The sequence below is a fragment of the Lissotriton vulgaris genome, chromosome 1_1 (assembly GCF_964263255.1).
Source record: "Lissotriton vulgaris chromosome 1_1, aLisVul1.2, whole genome shotgun sequence".
Taxonomy (NCBI): domain Eukaryota; kingdom Metazoa; phylum Chordata; class Amphibia; order Caudata; family Salamandridae; genus Lissotriton; species Lissotriton vulgaris.
The window spans coordinates 392,181,386-392,197,595 of record NC_141685.1 but is presented as its reverse complement, the minus strand read 5'-3'; positions in this window follow the sequence as shown (position 1 = coordinate 392,197,595).

Below are 16,210 nucleotides of genomic sequence, written 5' to 3'. Positions count from 1 at the left end.
GCAGAAAGACTATTTCACGTGCGACGAAACACGTGTTAGCTGGCTTGCTTGAGAAATTAAGAGACCAAACTGTTTACAAACCACACAAGAAACCTTTTATATTTTCTGTTAGCTTTGCTTTGAATTGTATATGTGTCCACACTGACACACTTTTTTATACTCTAATGTTGTGTGCATGGGTATCTAGTTGAAATATCACAGTGTGTTGGTTGTTTCCATCACACAATTGGGGGGTTATAGGGCTTATGCCCTCACCCAGTTGCACCACACCTTAACCTTTCTATGTTCGAAACCATTGCGTCTACAGTTAGCAGAGCGCCTAGTAATTTCCCTGAACAAAAAACCCTTTCGCTAGCACATCAACTCTCGAAAGCATTTGCCGTAAATGAAGTTAAACATCACTCTTGAAGCCTTTTGAAGTCCTTTAATTCAGCCCACCGAAGCGTGACTTTCGTTTCGCAAGACTCAGCATAAACCGCCCACCTTCAAGCTATAACATTCGAACAGAACCTTGGAATCAAGGTTGTTCTAATAGAGAAAATGGCACATCTTACCCCATTCACATACCAATAAACAATAAAGGCATCCTTTATGAAAAGAGACGCATCGCTGCAAGAAAACAGCGATGCATCACTTTTCATTGAGCCCTCCTTGCGACACCAATGATGCTTCATATTTACAGTATGACGTATCATGTCGCAAGGAGTTACAGATCCTTGTGGCTGCTCCCCGACCTGCCTGACACAGGGCCGCCGTTACTAGGCGCTGAAAACCTAGTCCAGCCACTTTAGCCGCCATCTCGGGCAGGGGAAGGCTGCCAGTCTAGGTGATCGTTCCTCCCACCCTCCTCCCACTCCCCTCTACCACGGATAAAAACAACAGACCCGCCCGTCCGCGCAGCGGGCGCGCCGAAGGCGAGCCCGTCTGCGCCTGGACCGGGCCCAGGGCCACTCCCCCTGGTCCAGCTCCCTTGACCTCACGAGGAACATACACATCGAGTATGCTCCCGGCAGCTGCGTCCCCCTCACCATCAGTCATGTTCTGTACTTGACCCTCTGCTCTTCGTTCGAGATTTTGCCCACATCTGTCCTTGCTGTAAATCCTCTATACCCTTCCTGCTGAAGCCCTCTCTCACTAATAATTCTAAATCTCATAAATCTTACTCTATGGCCCTTATTAATGTCCGGTCGCTCGGTAAACACCGACAGGACATAGCTGATCTGATAGAGGACAAAAAACTTGACATGTTATTTCTGACCGAAACCTGGATGGACAGCTCGTCCGATCCAGATCTAGTGATTGCAGTTCCCAAAGGCTTCTCTATCCACAGATTGGACAGACAGCGTAAGAAAGGCGGTGGAATCGCAGTCATCCTACGTGATGCATTTACTGCCAGAACCAATATAATTTCTCTACCATCTTGTGAGGCTTTACAATTCTCCATCAAATTGACTCCCTCCTATAATTTCAAAGGGATTCTATTATATCGACCTCCTGGGTCAAGGATCGGATTCATTTCGGATCTCAGGGCCATCCTGGAATCTTCAGCCCTTGATAACTCTCTAACTGTCCTTGGCGACTTCAACTTTCATTTTGATAAAACCGAGGACAAGGATACTGCAGCCCTCCTAGCTGACATGACAATCTTTGGTCTCCCACTGTTGGTTAAATCACCCACACATGATGGGGGCCATATATTGGACGGCATCTTCACTAATTTAGTGGATCTACATGTTTCTCAAATCCTCCCCCTCACCTGGTCAGATCATCATGTTATCGTGGCTTCGCTGACTACTCATGATTCTGGTTCTCCTAAACAACACTCCATCCCCCGTCAGCCTTTTCTGGCATGGAGCGATATAGACGCTGCCAGCCTGAAAACTCTCTTGACAAATTCCACTCCCCTCCTATCAGCCGATCCTAACACCGCCATTACACAATTTAATGAGTGGGTGGGCTCCGCGGCCACCTATCTGGCCCCCGTTAAACAACGATCTCGTAATAGATCTGCCCCGTCGGCCCCCTGGTATTCAGAGGTCTTAAGAACTCAGAAACAACAGTGTAGGAATAAAGAGAGGCACTGGCGGAAAGACTATTCTGCGGAGGCCAAAATTAAGTATAAAGAAACGCTGGTTAAATACAAAACCATGATTAGCGAGGCTAAGAAAAAGTTCTTTAGCGACAGGATCGAACTAGCCAAAAATTCCAACAAGGCACTGTACGAGACTACCAAGCAGCTAGCTGGTTACTCTCCTAGCGTGACTCCCCTACCTTCTCAGTCGCTATGTGACACCCTGGCCAACTTCTTTTATAGTAAGGTTAACAACATCTATTCCGCCTTCGCAAATAACATTAAAACCCCCTCTAATTCGTCGATAATTTCCCGGACTGGACCCACCCTCTCTCAGTTTACAGATATCTCTAGCTCTCAGGTCGCGGACATTATATCCACCATAAGATCGGGTTCTGCTCTTGATCCATGTCCTCTTAAAGTATTCCTTCCTGTCATCGAAGTGGTGCTTCCTGCCATCACTTCAATCTGCAACTCCATGTTCACCTCAGGTATTTACCCAGCCACTTTAAAACAGACTCTCATTAAACCATTGTTAAAGAAGCCTCATCTTGACATGGAAGAATTAAAGAGCTACCGACCTATTGCCAGCCTTCCAGTTCTGGCAAAAATAGCCGAAAAAGCACTGAATTCACAACTCTCGGCCTTCATAGAGGAACATCATCTACTTGACGACTCCCAGTTTGGCTTTCGCCAATATCATGGGACGGAGACGGCTTTGATTAAAGCCGCGGCTGATGTCAGATCCATACGTGACGCCGGAGGGACAGCAGTCTTGATACTGCTTGACTTGTCAGCGGCTTTCGACACGGTCGATCATGTTACTTTGATCGACCGTGTCGAAAACATTGGTGTCCAACACAATGCCAAGAAACTGCTGGCCTCCTTTTTAGCCGATAGGACTCAGGTGGTTACAATGGGATCTTTTCATTCTTCCACCTTGTCTCTGCCATGCGGAGTTCCCCAAGGCTCATCCCTTAGTCCGACACTTTTTAACATCTACGTGTGGGACCTTGCCAATATCATTCGTGCACATGGGATGAGCCTTACCTCCTATGCAGATGACACTCATTTGGTCCTTGCCATTAAGAATGACGGCCACAAAAAAGCCGATGATCTCAATCAGGGCATGTTGGCAATTGGGAACTGGATGGCTTCCAATTGCCTAAAATTAAATTCCGACAAGACGGAAGTAGTTATTTTTGGTCATCTGACCCCGGAATGGTCCTCTTGTTGGTGGCCCTCATCATTAGGCCCTCCTCCTGAGCCTGTTAGCAAGGTGAGGAATCTGGGAGTCATTTTTGATGACCGTCTCACCTTTCTCCCACATGCTAACCAGATCACGTCCGCCGCTTTTCACAAATTGAGACTAATCAAGAAAATCCTTCCCTTCCTTCCCGATACAGCTGGCAAAACCTTGGTCACCTCACTGGTACTGTCGACCTTGGATTATTGCAACGCTCTGTTCTTGAATGCACAAGAAAGAGTCTTGAATAAAATGCAAATAATCCAAAACTCAGCAGCCAGGCTTCTGGGCAGAATCCCCAAATACCAATCTGCTTCTGCAACCATTAGAGAATTACACTGGCTACCTATCAGGAATAGGATAATATTCCAAGCTCTCTGTATAGTGTTCAAGGCCTTGCACAACATGGGACCTGCTTTCTTCATTCAAAATTTGATTCCTTACGGTCCTTCTAGAACCTTACGTTCCTCCAGTCTAAATGATCTCGTGGTTCCTCGCAGCAAATCTGTTTTATGGGGAGATAGAAGATTTCTTGTGTCGGCCCCCAAACTATGGAATACTCTGCCTCCCTCGATCAAATCAAGCCGTTCACTTTGGTCTTTCCGCAAACAACTCAAGACCTGGCTTTTTAATCAGTAGACCCACTTTTCCCCTCATTGGTTAAATTTTGCAGATATCCTAGCGCCGAGACGCCCATGGGCCATTGTTCACGCTCTAAAAATTTTATTAATAATAATAATCAGTATTTCTGACGTATCTGTAGGCACAAAAATGACACATTGCTGGAGTGTGTCACAAAAGTGACGCAACTCCAGCAACGGGTCATTACACATGGGCAAGTCCCATGTGAAATGTGCCTGCGTTAGTCTTACGCCTGCCATGGGCCTGGCGTAAGATTTTGACGCATTTGTGTCCTAAAAGTGGGGCAGTGAAATCTTATAGATTTCACTGCGTCACTTCTACGACCCTTTCTTGCGCTGGAACGCCCCCCCCCCACCCTCCCCCCTGCATATATTATACCTGGCACAGGTATAATGTGGCGCAGGGGTTTACAAAATGACGCATCTATCTAGATGCATCACTTTGTAAATATGATGCAACGTGGGGCATTTTTTACACTGCTGGTGTGTCACAAAAAGTGACGCACCAGCGGCGTAAAATTGACACAAGGGTTCATAACTAAGCCCCTAAGAGCATAGAACTGCAAATAAAGGCAAAGATAACTGAACAAAATGTAAACAAGAGTATTTCCTCAAAGGCATTCGGAGAAGTACAGGAAAAAATAAGGGCAAATGAGATTGCGGAAGGTTAGAATAAAGCATAGGAATACATATAAACCAAAGTTAAAGAAAGCAAGACTCAAGCTGATCCCATCACATAATCCTGTAGATATGCAGGGGCCTTTCTTTCTGCACACAACAATCCCTTCTCTCACCTTCCAGGGCTCCTCGAAAACCACTAGCACCATCAATCCGCTAGCCTCCTCTATTCATGGAACTAGGTGCTCCCTCTCCTGCCAGCATAAAACCACTACAATCCTCATCAATTTACACCACCAATCTAAATTGTATTTCCCTTCTGATACAAAGCTACTCTGCATCTGTCTCCAACACAACATAACACTCTTGGACCTTGAACAGACCCCTAAACTTGAATAAACATCTGCCAATGCGACCGTCCTCGACCTTCACCCAGTCACCTATCTGAATCTTCGATTCTTTACACCCTTTCGAAGGTACACTTGTTTCCTCCCTGCATTCCAAAACTCAGGAATCAATTTAGTTCTTGCCTTGCGTCACCTCATAACTTCAAATGGGAATCCACTGAGCCTCTTATGGACTGTGGTGCGATGTGCCCACACAGCTTCCTGGACCGCTACAGAAACATCCATACCACTCTGCATGGCCAACTGTACAGTACCCTCGATTCATCCGGTCTGTGGTGCCATTGCCTTGTGGGTTATAAAAAGTAGTACGGTGATGCTTCATTCCATGCACAGTTAAAAACTCCTTCATTTCACAAGAAGTTCACTGGGTGCCATTATCGGTCAACAAAGTATGAAGGGAAACATTCCCTCCTGAAAATCTTGTGCAAATTCATGATAGTACTTCTTGTAGAAACATCCTTCTTGAATATGACCACCAGACATTTGGAATATTATTCAACCAGTACCAAGGAAAACCTCAAATCTTGACTCACACCCGCCCAGAGGTCCAATAACATCCAGAAAAAGAGTATGCCACACTTCTTTTAGATCATGAATATGACCCATATCAGGCTGCCCCCAACCTAAGTCTTTTCTTCACTTTCTCTACACCCCAAACACCTTTCTACCCATTGAGTGGTTTTATTTCAACCTCCGGCCACCAAAAACTTTCCTTCACCCTTCTCTGAGTCATGGGCTGTCCAAGGTGCACTGAATCTCAATGCAAGTGAGGGGGCTACCTAACAGTATAACTAGTGATGGGTGTGAGTGGTGATTAAAATAGGTTCTGGTATTCAAAGAACATAGGGGCTTATTACCAACAACTGGCGATATTTATCGCTAAATGGGCTTAGCAAGTATTTTTTTAACGTCAAGCATCGCCAGATATTATCGCAGAATAACGTGCTATTAGCAACGTTTATCTCTTAGCTGTGAAATGCGTGAATATCGCTAGTAATCCAGCGATATTCACGCATTATCGCTAATGAAGACTTAGCCATTATATCCAATGGGAGTTGGATATTATGGCTAAGAACTGGTCTGAGCAGGCGTTAGTTTTTGGAGATATTCGCACTTAGCGCGAATATTTCCATCGCTACGCCTGCCTTGCTAATAGGCGATAGCGATGTTAGCGACTGCTTTCAGTCGCTAACAGGTTGGGTACGCCCACTTTGCATGTCATTAGCGATAAATATGGCTGACATGCAAAGCTGGCCCCAAACAGCTCGTTATTGCCTACAAGCTGTTGCTAACTGCTGTTAGCGATAGCTTGCTAATAGGGCGATAGAATTATCGCCGCTTAGCGGCCGAAAACGGCCGCTAAAGCGGCGATAATCACATATCGCCCGCCTTGGTAATATGCCCCATAGTTTCATTGGGAGTAGTTTCCAGATCTAGCTAAAAACAGTGGTGCTATCACATGGTCATAGAGTACCAGGATAGCTTCTAATGAGGTGTGGTCAACATGTTTCATTCCCTGAAGGCCCAAAGTCTACCTCTCACACCCTTCACTAGTTACACAGTTAGGTAGCACCCTCACTTGCATTCATCTTTACGGCATCCTGAGATCAAAATGATCTCCGACAAAGAGCCCCCAGGCCCGTCTGGCATTGCAGCACCGGCCTGACTAAGAGCAGCCAATGATGATGCATAACACCCTAAGAGGTGTGTAAGGGCTTCAAGATCGGACTCGACAGGACTATTAGCCACAATGGCCCACCTTTAGGCTCCCCCCCTTGGCTAAGGTGGAACTGACCCTATTTTAGGATTCATGGTATTTTCCCAGGGAGGAGCTTGGGTTTAGGACTGTGTTAAAACATTTTGCTCTTCCTTCCCTCTTTTGATTTTTCCTGTCCACGGTACACTGGATAATTTTCCTTCTATGATTCTCATGTGGTATAAATCTGCCCCCCCCCCCCCCCTCATTAAGACACACTCTTCTCAATCAGATAATTTATTCAGTAACTTGACAAAAGGCCTCACCAACACTGCAATGCTGCTGTCCCTCCTACCCCGTCACCACCATCTTGCACACATCCTGCAAAACTTAATCTCTACCCAATTCCTGCACAAATTCTTCCTTAGAGAAAACACCAACTCCATAGCGCACAACTTTGTCTAGCCATGCCACTGCTCCCTCCTTATTGCGAACAGCCTCACCTTCAACCAACTTCCAATCCACAGATAAATAGGACAGGGCATCAGCTTGAGCTTTGCACCATTTAGGTATCTGTTCAACAGAATACATGAATTCTTGTAAGCAAGCCACTAATCTTGATGACCCCTTTTCCGGTTACACTAGGAGTTAAGACTTTCATCAGTGGTTTATCATCCTTCGTCATTATGAAATTTACACGCCACAGATATGTTCTGAAATATTCCGCTGCCCAAGGCGCCGCCAATGCTCCTTGCTCAGTGACCCAGTACTCAGAGTGCGATGCTAAGGCTACATTCTTCTCTATTCCACCATGGATCTGAGATAAAAACCGGACCCCGCCCCGATACACTAGCATCAACAGTCAGAATTGATTTCAAAGTATTCAAAAACAGGATGCAAGATTCCAGCATCCCACACATCCTGTTTGATCTTTTCAAAACACGTGTTTTGAACGGTTGTATGACTTAATCACTACTGCTTGAACCACGACCTCCTAAACCACGAAAGTTTATACATCGATCTTTTCTTTACAACTACTTTTTTTTAGTACGACTTTCTGTACAACGAAAATCTTTTATTTATTCTTTATTTGTGGGGGGTAAACCCCCCAAAGGTCCCTTATTTACGTTTTTCTTGAAGTCTAATTGTTTATACGTTATTTTAAACACTAACGTTATTCAACTCATTTTTTAAATAATACTCCAAATAATATTTATATATTTTTTAAATTGCATTCATTTTTAGATTTGACCTACCTTTGTCATGTTCTATGCTCGTACAACCGATTACGCCAACCAGGGTGCCTTCTAAACGATGCCAATTTTTTTTTTCTTCTTAACCTACTGCGTTATACAAATGTTTCTGATTGGGCAGAGATGAGTGACGTTTTACTCCAACAGCCCAATCGTAGTAAGCGTAAAGGTTTTTGTATGCGGAAGACATCGTTTACAAGTGACGTGGGCGTCAATTTGTGGTTCTGGCCGTCGTGGTTCCGTACGTCGATGTTGTGCAGTCTTCGTTGTTCTTTCCTCGTTGTTCGGGTGAGTCGTTGCTCGAACATCGTGGTTTAGGATGTTTCCCGTTTTGAACATCACCCCACTTGAAAGGACACACCTTTTTCAATAAAACCCTCAAATCCTAAGTCTTGGTTGCATAGTTATCCACAAATTTTACGTAATACTCTATGAGCCCCATGAACGACCTTAACTGATCTTTGTCGTTGGGTTCTGGAGATAACTTTATTGCTGTTAGCAGGTCCCTATTCGGTTTCACTTCGTTCCCACAAATGGTAAGACCCAAATACTCTCTTTCCTCACATAGAAAAACTCACTTCTCCATACGCAGGGTAAGACCCACATCCATCACCCTTCTGAGCAATTTCTATACAATCTGATTGTGCTGCTCCACAGCTGCTCCATATATCAAAATGACATCCTGGAAGAGTAGCACGTTAGTAAAACCTTCAAATACTTGCGACATCATTCTTTGAAAATCTTGCAGCTGAAGATAATCCAAATGGCATTCTGGTGAAACGGAATGTTCCATCCATTGTGATAAAAGCGGTCACATTCCCAGGGGTCTAATACAACTTAATTTGATGGTAACCACTCTTCAAATCTAACTTTGGAAAGTACTTACTACCATTAAGCAAAAAGAGCAACTCATTGATGTTCGAGAGAGGGAAACTATCCGTAATTATGTTCTAGTTCACACTGCATATGTCCACACAAATCCTCAACCGTCCGTCAGATTTCTTAGCTATCACAACAGGTGAAATCCAACTAATAGTCTCCACAGGCTCAATTATGCTCTCCTTCACCATCTCAGGCAACATAAGACGGACCTCCTCCCTTACAGCTATAGGAACCTTCCGAACCTTGTGCTTCACGGGTATTGCACCTGTTTTTACACGAATCTTGTGGATATACCTCTCCAGGACCCTTAACTCTTCTCGAAAGACTTCATTCACTTCATTCAAAATCCCTCCCACATTGTTTTTCTCAACCACCATGACCTGTTTGAATGCTCTTGGGTTCACAATAATACTTAGATCATACTGATGCATCCACCCTAGGATAGGTGGTCCACTGTCAGACACATATACTATCCATTGTGTTTCTTGTGTGTTGAAATTTATTGTCGAATTAAAATACCCAAAGATATTTATTTCCTCCCCTTGAAACTCTTCTTTGGGCAATAGTCCAAAATGAAACCATGAATCATTAAAAATGTCCTAAGGCAAAATGGTGTACCTTCAACCAGTGTCAACCGTAAGTACTACATTAGGGCTTCCTAAAGAGAACCACACCTTGTGCTGAATGTTCCTTCTGTCCACTCCCTAATCATCTCCCAAGCTTAAAATGCACTTTCTGCACTCTCCACGGTTGCACACCAACTCATCCCTTTCATCACTAGTCACTGCCACTTTGGTTTTAGGCCACTCCTTGCATGTGTGTGCTTAATGCCCCGTACCACCGCATCTACTGCTCTCTTTGTCAATAGCATAACAATGGTTTGCCTCAGACCCATGAAAAATACTTCCACAATGATTGCACCTACTTGAGCTTGGCTTGTTAGCCGAAGCCTCCTGGGTTCTTTGAGCACTTTTCACAACAGATCCAACTTTGCCACTTGTTTTCTCCAACTCTCCCACCTAAGTGACCCCATCATTCTCAGTTAAACCGGTACCCCGCTTGCTCATCTCCCGCATACAGAATTGTGACTCTTCCACCACTTTTGCCATGCCAGTGGCATCCTTAAAAGAAGGATTCTTCGCTGCGCACAGCCGTTCTTGGATCCGCCTACTCTTGCATTGCACTATAAGTTGGTCCCTTATCAGCTCATTCCCCATACCACCAAACTGGCATGTCAGACAACTATCTCAACCTAGACATAAACTCATCAATCAACTCCCCTACATGCTGTGGTTGTGTAAAAAAACATATACCTGGCCATGACAAAGTTTGTTTCTTTCGCAAACCTAGTGCTCAATCTACATCTAGCTTCTCTATAAACATCAGCAATCCTTGCACCGTTATACAATGCCAGTGGCAAAAATTTAAACTTTCTTTGCACTTCTGAACCCAAAGAGTTGAGCAGGATTGCTTTTTTTCCTCGCAGAACTATAATCATCAATATCCAAAGCCAACAAGTACTGGCCGAACATGTCATTCCAGTCTTCCCACTGAATGGCCGGTGTCCCCTGATGCCGCAAAAACTGCAGTGGTGCTGCAATTGAGGCTTGCTCCATGTTGCCATCTTCCAACTTCTCCTGACATAACAGCAGTTCCTTAAAAAGAGCCACTACAAAAGCTCTGCTCCAAATAATAAAATGTAGTGAAAGCCCATGGAAATCACAAAAATTATTATAATTTTCTTTTTTAAAAAAACCTGATTTGCTTGCCACCGCGATGCCTAGCACCCTGCTGAGTTGAGAAAAAAACAATACTCCTTTAATGAACAGCTGTGCGCGTCCCTCCTCTCTACCACAATGCTGTGCATGAAATCAGAACACAGCTCCTTTAAAACGCTGCAGCAGGAGAGAATTTCAATACACAAGGTGGATGTACAAAACTTCAGATGGTGGTTGTGAACAGACAGCAGCATGTGCTGGACACATGCAGGCAACGCAATAGCTCCCATACGCGATGAACTGTCGCCTCAACAATGTCGTGCCGATAGCACACGCTGGCTGCCATACGCGCTGGGAGTTTCACCACACGCGCTGAACATTCTAGAGTGCGCCCTGGAACTAGGTACACTTGTGCTGCTCATCTCAAACTGCTGGCTTGAGCCACAGGCCCCTCATAGTCCGATTAACTCTCACACCAGGCACTGCAGTTAAGCAAAAACAGCTTCCCTTGACGTTACAGCACACAGCAACACAGTACCTTAGAAAAGGTCGAGCCCAAACCCTTTTTATTAGATCTCGCCTACGCAGTGCGCATGCGCTGCATAGGCAAAAAGACCTTTTCCGATCGTTTTGGCTTTTTAGCCAAAAACGTGCACGCGTTCCATTGCCATCGATGGCAACGCGTGCACGTGAGGCGATCTACTTGCGGGAGTGCGCGCCGCCATATGGCAGCAAGGCAGCAATTATCACTCCCGCAAGTGCAGGCCCCCCTGCTGCCGCGCGAGCTTGTTATCACCATGTGGTTGACTGCATGCCCTGCAGACAAGAAATCCTGGTGTACATGTGTTTAAGTTTATTTATTAATTTATGTTCGCAAACAGCCGACACAGCCATGGGCGCTCTGTGTGGAGAGACCCTCCCCGCTATCCAAACCCCGTTCAGCGCACAGTTGATCATTCCATTTTCGTTAAAGCAATACAGATTAATTTTTAGAACTTTCTGATAAGTGCCGGCATTCCAAAAAGAAAACGTTTACGATAATACCTGGAGCAGACGTTTGAGTCCAGCTGCCTGCGTGTTCAGAGGGCGGTCTCAGATGGAAACATCTGCTTCCAAGGTGTCTTGCTCGTTACTGACAACTGCTTATGTGGCCGGACAGTTTGCTTAGTCAGTTGATGCGAGCGCTCGCACATGAAAGTCCCGGAAACGGGCTACTTCATCCTGCATTCCGCTGGATTTACTGTATGTACCCCAAAACGACCCCAACGGGCCAAGAGAGTATTAAGGCATTTGCTACATAGTTTGGTCCATTGCAACAGCAGTTAAGAGAGAACAACGCCCCTCCATCCCATCACAAGGAGCATAAACCCTCAAACAGCTATTTTTGTTCTGAAATCCTCTTACTTTTTCTGCTTCCAGGCAGTGCTTGGGAATAAACGACGTGCCCTTTTATTTATACTGCATCTAAGCCTCAGTCTTGATTTCAGCTTCCAGGATTTGTTCTTGATTTTTATAGCATGAGTTTGCTGAACGACAGTGGATACTCTATTTACGTCTTGCGCGAAGTCATCACATTTTAAAAGCTTCCACGATCTCGAAAAAGAACATTCTAAATATAGCCAATAGGTCTCGCCTTTTGGACTGTATAAGTATTTAGTTATCGAGCAGAATATCCTTGGTGCAACAACACCAACTGTTGCATGGCTAAACACTTAGGGCCCGATTCACAGAACTAACTTAAGACAAAATCCTAAACTTACTACCATTTTGATATTCACAGAAGGCACTTACTCATTTTGGTATTCACAGAAGTTAGGAGTCCTAACTTTAGGACTCCTAAATGCCTTCTGTGAATACCGAAAGTCTTAAAATCAGGATTTTTCTCAGTTTAGTAATAATAAAGTCAGGACTCCTAACTTTAGAACTCCTAAATGCCTTCTGTGAATATCAAAAGTCTTAAAATCAGGAATTTTCTCAGTTTAGTAGTAGTAAAGTTAGGACTCCTAAACTGAGAAAAATCCTAATTTTAAGACTTTCGGTATTCACAGATGGCATTTAGGAGTCCTAACTTTACTACTACTAAATCCTAATTTTAAGACTTTCGGTATTCACAGAAGGCATTTAGGAGTCCTAAAGTTAGGAGTCCTAACTTTACTACTACTAAATTGAGAAAAATCCTAATTTTAAGACTTTCGGTATTCACAGAATGCATTCAGGAGTCCTAAAGTTAGGAGTCCTAAAGTTAGGAGTCCTAACTTTTGTGAATACCGAAATGAGTAAGTGTCTTCTGTGAATACCAAAATGAGTAAAGCCTTCTGTGAATATGAAAATGGTAGTAAGTTTAGGATGTTGTCTTAAGTTAGTTCTGTGAATCGGGCCCTAATAAGGTCCCAAATGCGAGACCTATTGGCTAGGCCAATGTTTGTTTTATCTGCTCTGGCTAAGCGTACTCCTTTCTCTGCACACCCTGGGTTCACTGAGTGAGATATTCCTCACTCACACCGTCACACGGCAGGCTAAAAGCAGTAGCCTGGCCCTCCGTCACCAAAAAACTGTGGTAAATGATGTTAAACCACACACTTGAAGCCTTTTGTGCAGAGAAAGAAGTACGCTGACATTAGACATTCGAATATGCAAAATAAAAACATTCAAGTTACACCAGGCTGCCTCTGGAGTGATTTACTTCTGAAACATATCAAGCAACAAAAATGGTGTAAAGCTTAAGGATGAAAATGAATTAATAGGACTGAACACGATAAATGGACTCTTCTAGCGAGGAATGTCTCCTCATTTGATGCAGTGCAACAGTCAGGGACGCAAACCGCGAACCCCCCGTTTTACACTTCAAACTATAACATTCTAACAATACACATATGACAGCATTCAGCAGGTGACCGGAACTTCAAAGCTCTGGAAAGAGAGAGCTCTCAAAAAGAGAGCTACAATGGCACTCTATGCACAACAATACTCCGAATGTCCAAACTACCAGCTGCTACCAAAGAGCAAACAGGACATTGTTAGGAAGGGACTCAAGAAGCACAAAGAGCGTGTGCCACCGGGGACACGAATTCCATGAAAGCACTGCAGAAAAACAAAGGAGACAGAAGGAAGCAGGATGAACAGCTGACAGGTTCCTCAAAAGTGGCCAAAGCAACAGATGGAGACGAAAAGTAACAAGCATTTGCAATGCAATAGGTCTCGCAGTTACCCGAGTTTAAGCTAATGGCGTTGTAAATGATAATGCCTTTTTTTAAATGTTTTTAAAATGAAAATAAAAATAAAAGGCATTGTTATTTACAATGCCATTAGCTTAAACCCGCGTAACTGCGAGACCTATTGCATTGCAAATGCTTGTTGGAGAAGGGACTGCCTACAAATTGACCGCTAAAAGGCCAGTGGACTGAGTGAGCAAATGACAAACGATAGACAGCTTCATCTGTGACCCTAAGTTGGGTGAATGTTGTGATGTCAGTGGGTCAAATAAGGGCACCACAATAGAGTGCTTGCCGACCGATCCGGGACACGGTATGAATGTCTGCCAAAAAAAGTCACAGCTGACGATCGAGATCTTGTCTCTGTAACTGCTGAACCATCAGCTGGAAAAGTTAGTGACTGTTCAGGAAATGATGGCTCATATTAGACGGGTGGTGGGTGGTGAGTGAGTGGCTTCTGGGACATGAGAGGGATAAGTAAGAGGCTGCTCAGAGGGTGTGTGGTGTGAGAGGAGCCATTTCTAAGGGGTGCAGCTACTGGATGAAAGAATGGGGTGAATGACTGAGAGAATTACAGTTGGGGCAGCAACTGTTTCAGACAGGACAGCTTCCTAGTTAAGCGACTGTTGAGGGACTAGTCCGTGTGGTAAGGGACTGCTGAGATAGTTAAACCTGAATTAGTGCCTGGATAATGAATGTTCCACAGAGAGCAGAAACCGGGAAGTACAACTCTGGTGCACAATCACCTCCAGTCTCACTGCAACCCGGAAGAAGTCCACCATAACACAATGGGTGTACGACAGCTACTGTGATGACCACCGAGGGATAAGTGCCGAAAGAAAGAAAGGAGAGCGCGCATGCGCAAGTACTTCCGGTTGCAGGCAGCCTAAATCAACTTGGAACTGATCATGGTGTCCGGGGATCGATTATTCAAGTCGTGAAACGGGACAGCGTTAGTAGGCTCATGAATCTTTGTACCACTTTGCGCTCAGCACACAAAACATTCACCTACAGCCACAAAAACCAGCCTGGATGAGAAACTGACGGAGAGCCAGCTAGAGAGAAGGAGGCAGAGCCCAGGGAAGGTGGCCGCACACAACGACTCAGTTTCTGCCTCCTCGAGCTGTGGCGAGGGACCGGTCCCGCCCCTTCCTCAGAAACAGCACAGGCAGAGCTACCAATCACTGTGACATCACCGCACGGTGTCAGCCTCCGTGGGGGGAACGTGGGGGAGCTGCGGCTGTCAGTCAGCAGTACGTAGCGACAGTTCTTTAAATAAAAAGAACAATCTGTGGTGTGAGACTCCTTGCGCTAAGTAGGGGGTGGGGTAAGCCAAATAAAAGGCAAGCAAATTCAACTCCACGTGCTGCAGGAGCGCGCGCCCGTGCACCATGTGGCTGGTAAGGCGGGTGTTGCTGAAGAGCGCGCCCACCTCTTACAAGCCACATGGTGCCTTAAAAAGAAAGTTCCCCGGGCGCCCTGTAGAGCGTTGCTGCAGACGAAAACTGTAGTTAGGCTCTGCTGCTTCCGGACTACACGGAATTTAGATATGGTATCAACAGCCAACAGAAAGCAAGATTACAACAGTAATGCCAGAGTTAAACCAATAGCAAGCGGCATGACAAATTACACTAAATTTCAGCAAACATACAGATTAATTTATGTCTCGTTGAGACAGCGCATGTGCTGCCAAGGCAAGACCTAAAAACGCATGTAGCTTCACCCAAATCTAGAATGTAAGATGCCAAACAATAAAAACTGGCATTGTGGTATTTATGCAATTTTAGTTTCTCAGGTGGCTCAGGCAGAAACCAACTGGGAAGCTTCTCAGAACTTGCCATTTTGAAGCAAGACACGACAAGCAGATTTCCAAATAGCTGCTCAACATGCCAACAAACACCTGCCCAGCAATGCCTTCCAGACAGCACTGACAATACTCCAATGCCAACTACAGTACAGTGGCTAGGAGTCCAGCTGCAGGGAAGAAAGTGACAACAAATATTTTGGCAGGAATCTAACCAGAAGTCAAAAAGACACTCAGCTGAGAGCATATTCAAACATGGTCAGTAAGCAGTCACACAGAAGAAAGGCAGGAAACCACCATTATAAGAAAAAAAGCGAAAAATGCTAACGGGCACCTGAAGTGAATGCCAGCCTCCGAAGGGGATAGGCAAACTAGAATCCTTAGTTCTTAGAATGACCCCTAGCGCTCGCCTCCAATGACTAATTTGCTCTATTTTTGCGATTGTAGGTGGTTAGGAAGTTATACCCCAAGAAAAGAGGCTTTTATTGAAAAAAAAAGTGAATTGCCTGTATCCTGGGTAAGCACTCTAGTGTAAGGACTGTGACAAGGAAGGGGCCAGGTGGGAATGTGATTATTTCTGCAGAATGCGAAGCCAAACAGGACGACACATTGATACAAGGTATACTACAAAGGTTAAAAGACCAAGCTCACCAGCCTTAAGG